This window comes from Leopardus geoffroyi, chromosome A2 (genome assembly GCF_018350155.1).
Source record: "Leopardus geoffroyi isolate Oge1 chromosome A2, O.geoffroyi_Oge1_pat1.0, whole genome shotgun sequence".
Taxonomy (NCBI): Eukaryota; Metazoa; Chordata; class Mammalia; order Carnivora; family Felidae; genus Leopardus; species Leopardus geoffroyi.
In genome coordinates, this window is record NC_059331.1 from 83,181,412 (window position 1) to 83,198,128 (window position 16,717).

Below are 16,717 nucleotides of genomic sequence, written 5' to 3' on the forward strand. Positions count from 1 at the left end.
ATGAGTTGTAGTTTACAAGTACCAACCTGGCTGTAATAGCATTAAGTCAAAATTAAGTATTTATTTAAGTAACTATATTTGACAGAGATACTATAGGCTTTGGCACAAATTTGATTTGAATTTTGGCTTTCCTTGGATAAGTCTCAGTTTTTTTTATCCTGCACTGTGTCACAGAGAATAGAAATGTAGACTGGCTAACATGCTTGGCACTCACTAAATGTTAGACACTACTATGACTCCTACTACCGCTGTTGCTGCTCTGTCATCATCATCATCATCATCATCATCGTTGACAGCAGGAATTGTAAAAGCAGCAATGGTAGGACCTGATGGAGTAATGGGTGCCGAGGGAACTTAGGGTCCATACTTGGAGGGTGGGCAGGTAAAAATCATTAGTGGTTTGCCTCATTACTGGAAGAAGAAGAAGCTTTCCTAGAATTATCTGAAATGTGGAAAAGAGATGATAAAAGTGGGTGTGGAAAGTGGGGACTGGAAAATTACTAAGTAGGCGGATCCTTTTCATTCTATTCTTCCTGTGTGAACTTGGCTTGAAGGCTTCAAAATAAGTAGACTAACATTTGGGAGTGAAGCTTCAGCTGTGTGAGGAGAGGCCTGGATTATAAAAAAGATACTCTGGTACAAAGGGATGCCACCAGAATTCATAAGGAAGATTTTCTGAAGACCAATACAATTATGTCTGATTATAATTTTCTATTTAATATACATGTAAGTGACTCCATTACAGGGAAATATTATGCTCTGGCTTTTTATCTGAAAAAAGCAAAGTAACAAGCATATTTAAAATTATTTCTTTAGTTCACAAATCAAAATCACACCAGTACTACAAATACAGCCCTTGAAGTAACAACGATAATTAAGATAAGAATGATATTTTCGTTACAATATTCTTTTTTGTTTGATCTGGCAACATTTTCTTATAGTAAAATTTTAAGTGATTGAAAAATCTATTTCTGTTCAAAGACCAATCAATTATTGTCACTCAGAGATAATACTTAAAAGTAAAAGATAAAATCTGTGGTTTAGAATTACAGTGTTAGAAAAAGAAAGATTTTTTTTCCACTGGAAAATAAATAAAAGGTGACGTAGAACCCAAAAGTTACTTTATGGGTGTTAAAAATTAGCATACTATATACTCAGCAACCTGATAGAGATACAAATGAGTCCTAAATCTGCTGTGATGTAGGGTGTTCCACAGCGAGAGGGGAGGGCTGGAAAACTCAGGAAGCCCAGATGTCACAAGACAGACTGAGAAAGACTCCGTGGGCAGCGAAGAAAAAGAAGCAACAAAGAGAGGGAAAGAATATGGTATACTATTGAGGAAAGGGACTTCTATTGAGTTCCAAAGACTGTGTCATAACCATCTGCTTTGCCTCCTTCATGGTGAGAAACTTTAAAGACAGGCAGCATATCTTACTCATCTTTGTATTTCCCAAATCTAGTATTAAATGTTCAGCACAGGCATTTGTTAAAGGAATAGATGAGATCCTGTACCCATGGTGATGCTGGGAAAGATAAAATGTCTCATACCTGCATTTGAAGAGCACCCTCAGATTGGGTAGCACAAAAAATTTTGGCTTTCTATGACATTAATATCTTAGTTGTGTTATGTTATGTTATGTTATGTTATGTTCTTTTTTTTCAAAGTATTAATTCAATTTTTAGTTAGGTATTCTTGTAGTGAGAGTGTTTGCCCCATATTTCAAATATTTCCAGATGTGCTGGGTTAGGGCAGAAAGGCAGAAGAAAAAGTTGATATTGTCCATGCCCCATAAAGCTAACTTCCTACCTAGTCGTTACCCCAACACAGGTATTAGAGAAGCACATATGGGTTAAAGAAAATGTTTTAGTAAAGAATATGAAAAATAGTCATTAAAATTTTAGTCACACTGGTTTTGGTAACAGGTTTTGCTAACTACTGGTTTTAGTAGTTTTTATTTTCCCTTTATGGACATTGCTTTTAACAAGCAGACTAATACTATTATTTTTTTACATTTTACAATAACATGGATGAAGTAGCACTGTGCAAGACTTTTACGTTTTCTTAGTTCAATTTTGCAAACCATTGTACATTCCAAATTTATTCTTTTATATTTGAGACCTAGACACAATTTTTTATTGAGGCAGATCCCAAATTTCTCTCAAACTCTTTCTAGGGGCGATATATTTAAACTCTTGTTAGACATAGAATTCATTGTAAGTGAAGATGCCTAATATCATAAAATACTTAAGAAAATCATAGGAATGAAAGAAATTTTCAGATATCACTAGGTTCATTTCCATTTCTTCTATTGGCTTTATATTTACCATAGTGGACAGAGAGATGGATCAATGCCTTTTATTTCATTTTATTCACAGATTATTTTTTATTTGAACATTACAAAACTCACTACTCATTTATTCAAGTTTTACTGAATACTGTGCTAATAGCTAGAGATTAAAATTTTTCTGGGTGTCTCAGTTGGTTAAGTTTCTGACTCTTGACTTCAGCTCAGGTCATGGTCTCACAGTTCATGAGATCGAGCCCCACATTCTCTCTCTCTCTCTCCCTCTCTCTCTGAGCCTCCCCTGCTCACCGGATCTTTTTCACTCTCTCTTGGAATAAAAACATAAAAACTTAAAAAAAATTTCTGTGTAAAGGGATTCACTGTACCAGTATACTTTAGAGATATTGTGGGTTTGTTCCAGACCACCACCATAAAGCAAATAAGCAAGACAAATGAATTTTTTGGTTTCCCAATGCAGATAAAAGTTGCAGTGTGTTATACTGTAGTCTATTAAAATGTGCAATAGCATTACGTCTAAAAAATGATGTATATATCTTAATTAAAAAGTTCTAAAAATGCTATCATCCCAGTAATAATCACTGATCACAGATCACCATAACAAATAAAATAATAATGAAAATGTTGGAAATATTGTGGGAATTACCAAGTTGTGACACAGAAACACAAAATGAGCACTTGCCATTTGGAAAATGGCACCAACAGGCCCTCAGTGCAAGGGTGCACAAACCTTCAATTTGTACAAAAAACTCACTAAGTGCATTAAAGAGAAGCGCAATAAAGTGAGGAGAAATTCTATAAATCGGGAAATGTCAAGGTAGAAGTATGTGCAGGTGTTCAAGTGAAGGGATGACTATTTATAGGAGGAACTGTAGTGGACAGCAGATGCTTTATAGGGAAGTTTCCCTAGAGCTCTGTCATAAAATATGAGTCAATATTTACCTGGCAACTCTTCTTACTGAGGGCAGTTTATTCTATGATGAAAAAAAAGGCATTTAATCTCAATAAATGCTATTTGTGTTCCTGTCCCAATGTACCCAGGGGGTTATCTTTTAAAATTTTCATGGTCAAAATTATACCCCTTCCTGCCTCACTTCAGTTATTTAGCACCATGGAAACACTAAATTCAGCTATAATCGATCAATAATATATATTGGGTGCTGTGCGGAGTGCTTTACGTGAATCCTCTCATTTGATCCTCAAAGCAACTCTGTGGGGGAGGGGATTAATTTAGTTAAATAATTTGCCCAATGTCACAACTAGAATTAGTTTTGACAAGGGTTGTGAGTGGCAGTGCTGGAATCCTTTTGAAGAGGGGATTCCTTTTTGGACTGTCCCTTCTTAGAATTTCCACTGTCTTGAATATTGGTATGAGAATGTGGATACATCCCTCATTTATGAAAAATGCCCCAAAACTCTGAAATAATGTCCACCTTATTCTTCAGTAGGGGTCCAAATTCAATATTTTTAAAGCCTGTTATATTACATTTCCTTGTTCTGCAATAGATGTAGTGGATATCTGCTTTGGTTGTACAGAAAGATATGAACATACAGTATCTCAGCTAACATCAGAGTCATAATGTAATCATCAGTATTTATGCAATAACACAGGTTATATTTATGAGGACACTCAGAAACATTAGAAACTAAAAATTCTTCTGGCATTTATGTGACAAGAAAATATGGATGTACTTGGAAGTCTATTTCATTTTATTTGAATTGTAATGCCATCTGCCAAAACTCTCAAAAACTACTGCTCTGACAGCATCAGAAAGGAACTTTGTGTGAGAAATCGGCATCTGTTTTTTTACTTAATTTACAAAAGACACATTTTGTTTGCATTCATAAGAGCATTTTGCAAATTTACTACCCAATTAATATGTCATTCTGTGACACTGACAAAATAATCAGATTCTTAAATGAGTCTCATTTCTTTTGTTTTAACTCTACAAAGCATGAAAAGATTATATGGTGTAGCACAGAAATTTACTGTTTCAATTTATAATAATGACATCTTTCCTCTATGAAGATGACATGACTAGCATCACCTGGGCATTGGCTTCAGGTAATTTCTAATAATGACAGTGAATTTGTGCCCAGTCATCCTTGCCTGGTTCCTACTGTGATATGAAGGTTGTACATTTGTGAAATGATGAATAGGGTTTACCTAGAGTTAGAGACTGTAGAAGAGAATGAAATTAAGTTTCAGAAGAACGGACTCCAAGATCATAAATTCTTTAAAAGTGTCTGGTGAGAGCTGAAACTGGCCAGATAGATATCTGTCCACCTGTTTCACAGATACATGATGGAGTAGACTTTGTATTTAACATGCTAGATATGGCAGAGGGGTACACTAACAGATGAGATCCTTACCTCTGAATAATTTATAATCTACTTAGAGAGGTAGGAGCATCTAATGTAAAAATAGATCCATAAAGAGTATTTATGAATGAAGATTCAGGTATGACTTAGTAATACACATAGATACTGTATGATTTCACACACAGTAAGTATGCCTTTAATTTTTCAATAGCTTCAAGACCTACTGATTTTCAAGTAGAATCACGAAGGAAGCAAAGAATGCAAGTAGGACACTACCTGGGGAAAAAATAAGATGAGTTCAGGGGCACCTGGGTGGCCCAGTCAGTTAAGCCTCTGATTCTTGGTTTCAGCTCAGGTCATAATCCCACGGTTCTGTGGGTTCAAGCCCTGCATCGGGCTCTGTCCTGGCAGTATGCTTGGGATTTTCTCTTCCCCTCTCTCTGCCCCTCCCCCACCTGTCTCTGTCTCTCTCAAAATAAATAAATAAACTTAAAAAAATAAGATGAGTTCAGGTATGGGTTAGGGAAAAGTAGGTGAGAAAGATGGATAGTTTTGCAGAGAACACGGGAATGTATGTGAATTGTAAGATAATCACCTATTTAGAGAAGAGAATTTATGTTACAAAACAATAAAGGGAAAGGCTGTATGTGTAATGTAGATCAATTGATGGAATTTTTAAAAAGTAAACTCTACCCTCAATGTGGGGCTCAAACTCATGACTCTGAAATCAAGAATAGCATACTCTACCGACTGAGACAGCCACGTGCCCCCGGTGTAATGTTTTTGAATAGCAGGTTGAAGACCCTTAAGTAATTGGTAACTATTGTAGTGTCAGAATAAAAAAAAAACAACATCATAGATATATTTGGGGAAAACCTTAATCAGGTACTTGCATTCTTGATATTTATACCATTAGTATATAGCACATGTCCAGAACAGTGCTTAGAATAAAACAGATAAATGAACAAGGAGGTAATAAGTTGGTTACTCAAGGGGACAGCTGCATTTCTGTGGCTGTCCTGATTCAAACCCTCTTTCCTATATATTTCTTATATTTTACTGTATTATCCTCTACAGCATCAGTCTTAGTGGGAGGTGTCCAACTATAGAAGTTGAAAAGCCCAGATACTTGATTTCTCCAGAAACTTGAAAACTAGGGCACGGACCTATATCCAATCCAGACTTGGACAATCAGACACAACCACCTGAAATTTTGAATCTGGAGTCAGTGATGCAAAGAAGCAGTAACTGAAGAATTTATTGTAGTGGTGGAAGAGACTGCCACAGCTGTTTCTGGGGGCAGCCGTGGCAGTCTGGCTAGAAACAGCAGTATCTTCCTTGGCCTGTCCCTGTGGGATGACCCTGGCTGAGATTCTGGCTAGGAAAACTCCCTTTGTTTTTCCTTATTTTCCAAGTCTGTCTTTTTTCCCTACCTTCTTCATGATTCTCTAAGCTTTCCAAAGCCTTTCAAAAACTTCATTTTCTGCATTAAAGAATCAGAATCAGTTTCCCTTGCTTGTACTTAAGAACTCTGATAAAAGTGTTCAAGGCAGGAGACGACTAGGATCCTATTTGGGGATAATCATGATGGGCAGAGTGAAGAAAAGACACCAGTGAGAGACACTGACAAGGAAGAATCTACAGATCTGGTAACTAGCAACACATTGCCATTCTGTTCTTGCTTCACTACACTGTTTGCTGGAATATGTGCATGACATTGCCTAAGGGGTAAAACAGAGTGAAACAAAATATTTGCAAGTATATACCCTAACGGATTCATAATAAAGTGTTTGCGGAACATGCAGATATAATGTCTGTAAGTGTGATATTTCTTCAGGAGATAGAGCAAACTGGGGGAGTAGTGGTAAACAGAAATGAATTTTTAAAATAAAATGTCTTTCTATAGAATGAAAGAGTGAAGCTTTCATGAGTCAGTATACTTTTCTGACTCTGTATATGCTTATGAGAACCATCTAATTGTTTTCATGGACTTTTTAGTCTTGTATCCAGTCTTGTTGCCTAAATCAACATGGCTGAAACTGAATCACAGTCTTTACCCCCAACAGGTCTTCCATTAACTTGTTCTGTCCTAGTTATCAGCATTGCAGCTGCCAGATGTCCAAACCAGAATGACAGCCACCATGAATTTCTTCCTCCTTCTTCTGATTATTTAAGAACTCCTTTACTCCACTCCTTAATCATCTCTCACATAATTCCTCTCCTCTCCATTCCTATGATTGTTGCTAAAATCTCATTTCTTATCCAGAATTTGGTAATTGTTTCCTAATTTTTCCCTTTGCCTCTACCTTGTCCCTTCCAATCCACCCTATTTCCTACCACCAGAATAAATATTCAACAAATGCAGATTCACTCATTCATTTTCCCTTCTAGAAATCCCTTGGTCCTTTTCTCTGTGCTTGCAAGTGAGAATGGCACACTAGGTCTGTCACGATCTGTCACTATCACATCTTTGCAAGTGTATCTCCTTTCTCACATTAACATTTTGTGCTCAGACTTTTCTTCATGCTCAGACTCTACCACAGTCCCTTGATTCTTGGCTTTTGCATATGTGGTTTCCTCTGCTTCTTACTTCCCTTTCCCAGCTAAATTCTGTCTTCTATGACTTAGCTAAGTGTTACCCTTCTTAGAAGTGTCCCCTGACCATCATTCTTAGCAACATAGTCATGGCTATACTTCATAACCTTGGTTCAAATGTTATAGCTCTTCTCATTTGTAATATAATAGTTGATTTTATCATCTTTCTCCACCATTAGATAGTGGGGACTATGGGGACCACATAGTTCATTGATTTTTGTATCCTTGTATCTCAATAAGCTTTGAATTTCTAGTATCTAGGCTTTGCCCAAAGTAAGTCCTTTTGTTGTAGGAATGAAAAGAGCACATATTCCTTATGAAATCTGAAAGATTTCTATAACCACATCTTAGTTAATTTTATAATCAATAAACAGTTCTTTTTATAAAATGAGAGAAGGTCTAAGGTATATTCATTAAATAGCACTTAGTCTACAATAAAGCTTGATCTGTAAGACACAATATATAATTGTTTCCAAAATGTTCAATAGTCAAAATGCTAGTTCTTTTGAAGGAGGAGAATAATTTATTAACAACATTCTTACCCCAAGGGGAAAGAAAGTTCAGAAAGCTGTCTTGCCTTTTCCTCCAACTTCAAAATAGATTTTCACAGACAGGGTCCTTTAGTAACTCTTGTTTAATGCAAATATCTCTTGTGTTGTGGGAAAAACAGGAAAGAAAATGGGAGGTGGAATACAGATAAAATAGAATAAGAGATTATGAGATAAATAGACTAAGAAAAATCCTTAAAATTTTAAAGTCCACTGAAAAGAGAAGGAAGAGGGAAGTCAAGGCAAACAGTCAAAAGTGCACAGAAAGCCCCAGCTCCATGCTTCCTGAGATTGAATCTTAACAGGAAACTGGTATTGCCTTCAGCTTTTGGTTTCTTTCCCAATGTTGTGCTCAAAGTATTCCCTCATCTTCATCACCCAGCTCTTCAAGGTCAAAAACATCCACAAATAATCAGGCATTCGATTGTCAGTCTGTGGGGCAATCTGCACCCTCTGCACTTTTGCAGTTCAAGAGGAGAGGGGATAGAAATGACCCAACACAGAAACTATGATCTAGTGTTACAGGTATTTTCCTAGTTACTTAATATATTTTCAAGCTCAAATTAACTTGGAATGCCACTCTAAAGAGAAAAAGTTCTACACAGGTGCTATTATTTTTCAATTTTTTACCATGAATGAAGTTTTCCTGCTAAAAAGAACTTGGAAGACATCATGAAATTGAAAAAAAAAATGCTAAGAACATGATTCAAATGTAAATACATTCTCTTTTTTTTAACTGGAGGTTTTTTTTTTAAACTGAGGTATAATTGGCATTATATTATTTCAGATGTACAACATAATGATTCGATATTTGTATATAGCGTGAAATGATCAGCATAAGTCCAGTTAATATCCATCACTATATGTAGTGACATTTTTTTCTTGTGAAGAGAACTTTTAAGATCTATTTTCTCAACAATTTTCAAATATGCAAAACAATATTATTAACTGTGGTCACCGTGCTGTATATTATATCCTCATCACTTATTTATTTTATAACCGGAACTTTGTACCTTTTAACTCCTTCAGCCATTTTTCCCATCTCCCACTCTGCCTCTGGCAACCACCAATCTGTTCTCTGCATCTATGAGCTGGTTTTGCTTTGTTTTGTTTTAGATTACACATGGAAGTGGCATTATGCAGTATTTGTTCTTCTCTGGCAATTATATTCTTAAACATTTGTTCTGCATAAAATGGATATAGAAACATAGTATGGGGCTAAAAATAGATATTATCCAAGATCCAGAAAAAAAGTTCATGGAAAGTCCTGTTGATTCTAATAACAATGCATAGAACATGGACAATAATAATTGTCTATGGAAAACATAGCAAAACCTTTTTCTATGAGGGTGTGTGTTTTTGGGTGCTGGAACCACCTCCTGATCATTGTTGAATTTCCAGGTCTAGTCCACTGTCAGGACCATAGCAGATACTCAAGAAACATGAATGAATAAAATAGACTACAGGACAATTTGGATAGATATACCAATAGTTTTAAAATGATTCCTTGAATTTAAAAATAATCAATATAAAATATAATCTCCACACAGCAAAGTGATTAAGAAAAGAACAAGTCCAATAAAATCATACTCCATTATTAAAAAAAATATTCCAATGTGATTTAGCAAAAAATCCAAACTCCATGCCAGAGCCTACAAGGCCTTTCATTCCTGCCAAACTCTCTGATTTCATGTCTTAGTGCTTTCCTTTTTGTTCTCTGTACACCAGCCACGTTGATGGTTTTGGTTTATTTTGTTGTTGCTGTTGTTATTTTCCCTCGTTTTTCTATGGATGTATGAAGCCAAATTCTACTTTAGGACTTTTACCGTTGTCCTTTCCTTTACCCAGAATATCCTTCCTTAGATACTTTCATAATTAACTCTTCATCAGTCATATCTCCTCAAATATCACATGCTTACAGAGGAACTAACTATACTATCTAAAATAGCTACCACCTTCCCTTCACTCTACCCAATATCCTGCTTTATTTTATTAGAATTTTTTACCATATAAAATTTTACTGTTTATTTTCTGGTTTACTTGATCTATACTCCACTTGAGCTCCACGGTATCTTGATATAAAGCAAATGGTCTCTTATTGAAGAAGTGAACAAACGAATGAATGAATGTGAGAAATGTAAAATATTATGAAAGTATGTTGAAGTACAAAGGTTGATGTAATGTCAGACAGGATTATGGCTTATGGAATCCAGAAAAGAACAGGGGGTTAAATCTTTGTTCTTGGCCCTAAGAGAGAGGGCTCTATTAATTATGTTTCTTGATTAGCTCAGTATCGAGCAAAGGGATACCCTAAATAAATGATACATATTTCACTTAGCTTCCTAGTTAGGAATTCAGCTTTTGGGTACAATTAATTTGATGTGACCCTGGAGCATGTTGAGCATGACATCTCAGAACATGATAACCCTCGGATATAAAATGATCCAGAGAGATGGAAATCATTATTTTAATAGCTGGCAACAGATTCCTTTTCCATGAGAATGTTTATATATAGGAAAATACCTGAATAATTTTGTTTGGTTATAAAAAGTAAGGCCCTGTGAGTTTTATCTTTTTAAAGAAAATCATGAAAAAAGAAGGGAAAGCTAAATCGTTCTGCATGAGGAATGAAGAGAAATTTAAGGAAGGGAAAGAAGAAGCGGAAGATAATCGAACCTATGAAAACATACTGATGTCAAAGTAGCCAAAGTAGTTGTAAAAAGTAAAAAAAAAAAAAAAACATTTCCAAAGGAAAGAAAAAGTGAGCTTTGACCATGTGCTTTAGTGCAACTTATATCATTCTGAAGACCCCTGACTCTTCTACTTTCCTTCAGTTCAGTTTCTTACATCCCCTGTCAATTCCTTCCCAGGAACCAAACAGGACAGCCGAGTCCTTCTGGATTACTCTCCTAGTCCTTAAATAGAAGCTGTAGCAGCCCAGAGTTGAGGTTTACCCTTCCTTTATGGAAGGTGTGCATGCAAAGATCTTGTGCTTTTGAGTTAGCAGGTTTTTTTTTTTAATTTATTTATTTATTTTGAGAGCGAGTGAGTGTGGGGAAGGGCCAGAGAGAGAGGGAGAAAGAATCCCAAGCAGGCTTAGTGCTGTCAGTGCAGAGCTCGACGTTGGGCTAGATCCCATGAACCATGAGATCATGACCTGAACCCAAATGAAGAGTTGGATGGCTAACCTACTGAGCCACCCAAGCACCCCAAATTAGGAGGTTTGGAGCAGAGGGATGAGTGAGATGTTTATGTGTTCAAGTGTGGTCCAGCCACTCTGCCTTCATGGGGGCCTCACAAGTATGGATGTCCACAGGGTGTCTGCACTCCTTGTACTGCACCACATGGCACCAGTGGAATGTGCACTCACACCAAGTGCGGCGGGTGACTCGAGTTGTGTCATACTCTCGGCCACAGACATGATTTCACAACCGTCCGTCCCCTTTAGATGTTTTGCTGCAGACATGGCCTGCAGTGCCTAGGGAACCTACAACCTTGACCAAGACAAGGTAGTCTGGAGAGTTGTCAAAGTAGATATGGTCAGTATGGGTGCCATGGCAATAGCCTTGGCGGGCTGCTGTAGAGTTGATGCCATCCTGGGTCACTGTCACCCGCACAGCCCCATCATAGCACTACTGCAGGTAATCACCTGTGTGGCATCAGCAGGTGCACAGAGTACAGGAGCCACTTACACCATGGCAATGACACTCAAGCTTCAGAAACCACTGCACAGCTGTGCAACAAAAAAAATTTAGTTTAAATTTCTTCACACACACACACACACACACATGCATTTGCTCAAACCATCAGTAAATTCTGTTCACCTGGTAATGTGTTATGTGACACATTTCTAAGAAGATCAAGCAAGCAGCATTGAGCTCCACATTTGGGTTGGTCTGGAGAGAACAGCCATAGAAGGTGAAATGTGAGAACAAGAGAATGGTGGGCAGGAACTCAGAGCTAAAACATGATCTTAAGAATATAATTCTTCAGAAACTCACAGAAACCTTGGTTAGGACTCAGACACTGGAATAAGACTAACATTTTTTTTTTGAACATTTACTAACTTCCAAGGTTATAAAAAATAAGACAGGGATTCCAGTCTTATCTATCAGATGACTTCACTTCCACTTAAAGACTGACAATGGTGTCCCTTCTATCTCCACAGCAGGAAGGGTCTCTATCCAGTTTCAGGTAAGTTTCGAAATAAATTTCCAACATATTAAATTGTAATGTCTTCTTTAATTCTAATTTAAAGAGGATTGGGGTTATTATATTCATCTTTAGTAACAATGTTGGAGAGCATAATAAAATTAAACACTGTCTACAGAATTTAGGCTTTAACTACATATCAGAAAGGGGGAGGAGAAAGAAAGATATAAATCCTCCATGAAGCAGAAGTGTGCATGTGCGTGAGTATGATGTTTGAGAAAGAGCAAAGAATAGAAATTGGCTATCTACATGCTGTAATCAGATACACTATTCTTCAAAGGAATGTCACATCAAATCAAGCAATCATGATCAAAAATAAATCAGAGACTGAAACAACAGTGTTGACTCAGTTGACCAACTTACTAAGAGAACACTGAAATGACTTGATGGTGTTACTGCTGATTTCATGTCTGGGTCTGGAGGCTGCTTATTAAAGTTGCACACCTGAACCTGATTTTACTCTTGATATTAACTGTGCCTCACAACATCACTCTTCCAGAAAATCCCTTCCTATTAGTTTTCTTTCTCCTGTTTGATTATCTGTACCTTTTGTAATATCATGGTGACCAAAATGGCCTTAACATTCTCCTCAGCTTGATTTAACTTTAGACAGTTTTCTTCCTGACTATGGGCCTCTGGCTTCCCATTTCTTGGAGTATTTGCTTTAGAAAGTTGCAGCTGTAAATTCTTTCTCTGCCTCGGAGATGTAAATCTTCCATGACCCAGAAATGTCTTTCTCTAGAACTTGGGAGACATCCCTTCCAAATGTAATCACGAAAAAGATACCACCTCCATTTACCAGTCTCTGTAGGAGGATAGGACCCTAATTAGATAACTGCCAATTAGCAGGCATAAGTGAATGGCTAAATCATTTTGACCAAACTTCCCCTTCCCCCAGCCCCACAGTCCTCCAATGATTTTCCATGAGCCTACCCCAGCATTTAAAAATCTTTTTTTTTTTTTCAGGTAAGTTGAGTTCCATCTCCTCCCCTATTGTAATAGTCTTGAATAAAGTTTTCCTTGCCTATTTAACTGTTAACTATGTCCAGTGCAAATATTTTTTTTGACATTGGACTGGTCCATTTTCTCATCTTCGTAAATTGTTTACCCTCTTGATATCAGGCAATACTTTTCAGTTACTATTAAATCAGTAAAATATTTTTCTTTTAAATATGAGATTTAGAATCAATGTAACTGAAATGGATATTCATGACAGAGGCAGTAAAGGAGACAGACCCTGAAGAGCAAAAATAATCACAGTCTAAGATATGAAAATTTAGATAATTGAATAATACCAAGGAATAATTCAATGAAAAAGTACTCTCCCACTCTTCCCCCTGAAAACACAACACACTCACAGACACACACATACACACAGGCACACAAAGAAATATTAAGACATTTTAACCTAATATCACACACACAAAATGCTCAAGGTTGATTTCTCTGCCAAGTGCAGAAATCTTACTGATATCTGATGTGAAATCCATGAGACTATCTTTAAACATAACAGCAGGATTTCAACTAGAATGCTAAGTGTTGATATTCTAGGAGGAAGTATAACTCACATCAATGTAGCTACTAGTTTATGGTGGGGGGAAAGCCAGTCTTTACAATGGACAAAACCCAAATACATGTAGAAAGTTTGATTATTGTTCATCAGATAAGTAGTTGTTTAAGAACCAGAATTCTTAAGGATAAACAAACAACCCCCACCCCCCCCTCCCCCCGCAAACCATACACAAAAAAGACATCTAAGGAACACATTGGGTTTGCTAGCTTTTCTCCTGTAAGTACAGAAGAATGTAACATTCACATTTTGTTCATAAAGAAATGCCTGACTGCATTTGGTTTGCTCAGTTTTCTGACTTACCATTGTTCTTCTGATGACAAAACCTAACTGTAAAATATAATGTATTGACCAATATCATCTAGTTTATTTGGAAACAGCAGAGTGTCTAAGATTCTCCAGAGAAAATCTTCTGCTCCTTTTTCTTCTGTTAATAAGGGTAATTAGAAACATAATGGTCCCTTGTGACTGGCGGCTTCCTAGTTAGAACTTCTCAGCAGCAGCTGAAAGCTTCTCTACCTGGGTTTCTCTTCCAGCAAAGATAAATACTTCATTATCTACTTACTTCAGTCAGTTTAACTAAATTCAGCTCGAATGTTCTCTCATAAAATTGATTATAAAATGTTGTCAAGTCTTTATTGAACTAAAATTAGTTATTTAGCGTGCAGGTCTGATGTTTTAATCAGTTGTTATTAAGGCAGTGAAGAGGAGTGGAGTAAAATGAAAAAAAAAAAGACAAACCCAAATGTATAATCAGATCTTGTGTTTTTTACTCACACAATTTCTTAATAAAAGAAAGAACATTCTAGAGACAATTAGGTTGCTGGAGTGGTTTAATTAAATCATTCAGACTGTGCTAACATTCTGTTGGCAATATTTGATGACGAGTAGCCTTAGTTTGAGGTAAATTTAGTCTTTTAATGAGATATGGACTGATCATGCTATTTTTAGGTTGGAATGGCACATGACATCATCATCCACACACGATTGGGAGAAATATTTCATGGTAATAGAACTAAAATTATTGGGAATTCATGTTTAAATAGTCTTCAGGTTATTTCTGTGGTTTAGAGAAACAAGATTTAAACTGATGGATGTTATTTCCCCTATACTCCCAAATAATATGTTCATCATTCTGCTTGATGTCCTATTGCTTAACATGACTTGAGCCATTCCTTTCTGGGGGCATTTTCTTTTTTATTGTCATAGGCAAATGTAAACCAGAGCATTGTGACTAAGAAAAGCAGACTTCTTTTTTCTGTATATTTATCTTATAACTATAAATTCTTACATAGCAATTCCTAAGTCAGCCTTCATCCAGAGTGGTTTTTCATTTTTATTCACTTAAAAAACAACATCCTGTCTAATTCTCAGGAGCCTTTGTATTGTGAAGCCTTAGTGTGCTTTTAGTCCCTTCAAGGAATAGTAACAAAATGCTTTAAAAACTACAAGCAACAACAACAACAAGGACAACAACAATGAAATCACTACATTTTAGGGATAGATCTGTAGTTTGGGGGAAAATAAAAAAGAAAGAATAGATTGATTTCCAAGCACTTGGGAATCCTCAGTATACATCTGCAACCTTGGCATACTCAGAGGTACTGAAGATTGCAGTCTTTCAACTCCTTGCAAACTTAAAGTGAAATGTCTCAGTGTTTTACTTTGCATTTCTTTGATAACAGCTCAGTTAAATATTTTTCATGTTTATTATATTTAAATTCTTTTTTTATTGTTGTTGAATTAACTGCTGTGTCTTTTGCCCATATATTTTAGTGTTGTCTTTTTAGATAGTCTTTCCTCTTATATTATTTTAAAGATTTTATTTTTAAGTAATCTCTACATCCAACGTGGGGCTCCAACTCACAACCCTGAGATCAAGAGTCCTGTGCTCTACCGACTGAGCCAGCAAGCACCCCTAGATAGTCTTTTTTTTATGTAACTTCTTCTATGCTTTCTGTTTTAATCTCTTATTTTTATCCTTGTAGATGTCTTGCTTCACTTTTAACTTGAGAAAGGTATTGTCCACATACTTACACTTCCTCCTACTTCTTTCAAGGGGTAAAATTTATTATAAAATAAATCAATGACAAAAACAGATAGTTTATTTTAGATTTTATAGAATTTAAGATGCAAAAATACTTCCTCATCTATAAAAATGGGAGCAATAATACCTATAGCACAGGACTGGGGTAAGTATAACACATAGTAGGGGGGTAAGAGGGGATAAGTAGTTATAACAGATTTTCTCCATCCCTCCTTTCTAGATAGAAGGTGTAAAAAACTGCTGTTTTCTGCTTCTTCCCTTATCTTGAGTCCTGTTCATCTCTTGTACTGCAAATGTTCCTTTCTTCTCTACCTTTATTCTGACTCCAATCCTCCCTTATTTGATAGAAATATTGCCTCTGCTCCCATGACATGTTTTATAATGAAGATTCTATTATATTAATTTTATTACCTACCTGTTTCTACCACTAGTGCACATTCCTTTGAGAAGTCTAGCACAGTGCTTTACATGTAGTTGTGTGGTATGGTGTGTGTGTGTGTGTGTGTGTGTGTGTGTGTGTGTGTAAGACTAGTTTTTTCCTTTATGTGTTTGGAATCTTCAACTAATATCATGCTATACAATGTTTTATTCCCTATCGTGTTACAAAGTTTGCAATTATAGTATATATTTCATGTTGCAAAGCTCACATTTCAGTAGTGGGGGGTGTTATCCTAGACTTTTAATGTGTATAGCTAAGGCCAGATAAATAAATAAAAAATAGATTACAATTGTAAGCCAATCAATTAATCTCAGCCTTGTTCAATTTAAATAACCAATTATTTAGTAATTATAAATATATATTAGTAACTGCATGAATTATTAATGTTTAAGCAGATAAATAAATTTACTGTTCAAATACTTATATAAATAGGGGTGCCTGGGTAGCTCAGTTGGTTAAGCATCTGAATTTGGCTCAGGTTATAATCTCATGGTTCTTGAGTTTGAGTCCTGCATTGGGCTCTGTGCTGACAGCATAGAGCCTGGAGCCTGCTTCAGATTCTATGTCTCCTTCTCTCTCTGCCCCTCCCCCACTCTCTCTCTCTCTTTTCCTCTCTCTCTCTTTCTCTCTCAAAAATAAATGAACATTAAAAAAATTTCAAATACTTATATATCTATATAT

General features: G+C 36.2%; 1 protein-coding gene and 1 pseudogene across 10 annotated transcripts in view; both read right to left on the reverse strand.

Annotated features, from left to right (window-relative positions):
• The window catches only part of MAGI2 (membrane associated guanylate kinase, WW and PDZ domain containing 2), a 1,332,179-nt gene that overhangs the window by 347,520 nt on the left and 967,942 nt on the right, over positions 1-16,717 (reverse strand). The window lies entirely within an intron of this gene.
• On the reverse strand, positions 10,932-11,562 carry LOC123604876 (annotated as a pseudogene).